This window comes from Palaemon carinicauda, chromosome 22 (assembly GCF_036898095.1).
Source record: "Palaemon carinicauda isolate YSFRI2023 chromosome 22, ASM3689809v2, whole genome shotgun sequence".
Lineage (NCBI taxonomy): Eukaryota > Metazoa > Arthropoda > Malacostraca > Decapoda > Palaemonidae > Palaemon > Palaemon carinicauda.
Genome location: NC_090746.1, coordinates 78,948,078 through 78,950,577, shown reverse-complemented (window position 1 = coordinate 78,950,577; position 2,500 = coordinate 78,948,078). Strand labels below are relative to the sequence as shown.

The 2,500-nt window shown below is 38.5% G+C and overlaps 1 protein-coding gene across 9 annotated transcripts in view; it reads left to right on the top strand.

Annotated features, from left to right (window-relative positions):
- Window positions 1-2,500, top strand: part of LOC137616559 (LIM and calponin homology domains-containing protein 1-like) — a 103,909-nt gene that overhangs the window by 32,730 nt on the left and 68,679 nt on the right. For 3 of the 9 annotated variants that reach the window (XM_068346425.1, XM_068346430.1, XM_068346421.1), the window contains exon 1: window positions 699-836. The exons of 2 other annotated variants lie outside the window; for them this stretch is intronic. The gene's annotated coding sequence lies outside the window, so the exon portion shown is untranslated. Of the gene's footprint in view, window positions 1-698; window positions 837-2,500 lie in introns of those variants that run through there. 4 more of the 9 variants (XM_068346429.1, XM_068346427.1, XM_068346426.1 and 1 more) reach the window with 2 other exon arrangements.

Genomic DNA, 2,500 nt, shown 5'->3' with positions numbered 1-2,500 from the left:
GTTGGTCGACAAAATAGACCTTCGGATTAGACCTACAAATCGGGTGTCTTAAGGCTTAAATGCATTTTGCCTTGTCTTTTCCGAAGGAACATTCCTTACCTGCGTCTTTGGCATTTCTCCCGAAGATTTCCTTCTTCTTGGCTTACGGATTCTGAACCGAAGAGCTTTAGGTTGAAATCAGGACCAAGTTTAGATTGTACTTCTTCCTCCTCCTCCTCCTCCTCTTCCTACTCCTCCTCCTCTTCTTCTTCTTCTTCTTCTTCTTCGCTAGAACAATCGAGGAAAACATGGCATTTCTCGCCTTTCTATCTCTGAATTATTGCAATGGTATCCTACTACCCATAAAATATAACTTTATAAATACATAATTATTGATTGATCTTTCTACTCGACTGACGCTACAAGGAAACGAAATTAAACATAAACTATATAAATACTTATGTGATTGATCTAAATCCAGAGTCGCCGTTTCAAAACTATATTAACACAAACTAAAAAGCGCCAGGAACCGAGTAACTTTCTGCACGCATCAGCATATTGTTCTCAACGGAGGTATGCAACGCTATATTGATCGATGATAACAGAGTTTATTTTTATCCTGCCGATAAGACGAGATAAGAAAGAGGGCCAAGGGTATCCCCAGTGGTTAGCCCGGGGCCAGCCAGCGTTCCTCCAATCAGTTGCATATTTGAGATGTGCGACGGCGCACTGCAGCAAGCTGAGATCATTTTGATTTTGGGGAAATAAGATCATTTCTATATTCTGTTTACGAGATTATTTCGAATTTGAATACGACGTGACTGTTGTTTTGAAGAATCAAACGTGCTATTTTGAAGGTATTTGATTTTTTTTTAAATATTGAAGCGTTTTTATTGTTATATTGTGGTTTAAATGGGTCATTTTTTCTAAATATTTGTGTTTGAATTGTTATTTTGCTTTTTTTTTATATATTGAAGCATTGTTACTTTAATTTTGAAATGTTTATTAAATGGCCCTAATGAATGATATTTAAAAAGCTTCATCGTGAATAGTTAAGGAATAATCACAGCGACCATTGTCTTAAGATATTACAAAATAATCATCCAGCATACAAATAAACAAACAAGCAATATACAGCTTAAAACTAAATCTATTTTATGCATCATACGTTAACAACCTCTCATCATACTAAATTGGGAATATCTAAAATAAACCAACAACTTCTGCAACTTTAATATAAATATCAAAGACTTTGTGTAGATAGGAAATCAAGTGAAAAGTGCTCCAGTGAACTTTATGAAGAACACTTACCCAAAGGTTTATGATGTGAGGAAACAACATATTTTTTCCAGTGTATTGAGAGTGAAAGGGTAATGAGTCAGGGGATGATTGCGGGGGGTGGGGGGGTATGAGGGGAAGGAGAGACAGGGGAGGGGGTTGGAGTCTGGATAGAGATGGGTCGAGGACTGGAAGGTTAGAGAGAGATGGAAGACTTTTGAGAGGTAGGAGAGAGATTGGGGAGTTATGGAGAGGTAGGAGAGAGATGGAGGAATTTTTGAGAGGCAGAAGAGAGATTAGGGAATTATGGAGAGGTAGGAGAGAGATTAGGGGAGGTATGGAGAGGTAGGAGAGAGATGGAGGAAATTTTTGAGAGGCAGAAGAGAGATTAGGGAATTATGGAGAGGTAGGAGAGAGATTGGGGAGTTATGGAGAGGTAGGAGAGAGATGGAGGAATTTTTGAGGAGGCAGAAGAGAGATTAGGGAATTATGGAGAGGTTGGAGAGAGATTGGGGGAATTATGGGAGATAGGAGGAAGATGGAGGAATTTTTGAGAGGTAGGAGAGAGATGGAGGAATTTTTGAGAGGTAGGAGAGAGATTGAGGAATTTTTTAGAGGTAGCAGAGAGATTGTGGATTATGGAGAGATAGGAGAGAGATGGAAGATTTTTGAGAGATAGGAGAGAGATTGGGGATTTATGGAGAGGTAGGAGAGAGATGGAAGACTTTTTGAGAAGTAGGAGAGAGATTGGGGAATTAATGAGAGATAGAAGAGACATGAAGGAATTATTGAGATTTAAGAGAGAGATGGAGGGAGTTATTAAGAGGTAGGAGAGACATGTAGGAATTATTGAGAGTTAAGAGAGAGATGGAGGAATTATTGTGAGGTAGAAAGACATGGATGAATTATTGAGTGGTAGCAGAGATGGAGGAATATGAAAGGTAGGAAAGAGATGAAGGAATTTTGAGAGGTAAGAGAAAGATGGATAGAGGATTATTTGAGAGTTAGGAGACGGGAGAATTATTGAGAGTTAGATCACAGATGTAAAATTTTTTGAAAGGTAGACGAGAAATGTAGGAAATTTTGAAAGGTAGACGTGATATGACTGGATTATTTTTTTTTTTCTTTTGAGAGGTAGCAGACAGATGGAAAAATGATTGATAAGTAGATGGGAGAATCACTGACATGTAGGAGAGAAGGAGGAACATCAAGAACATACACAATGCACGGAGATGGGAGGAAG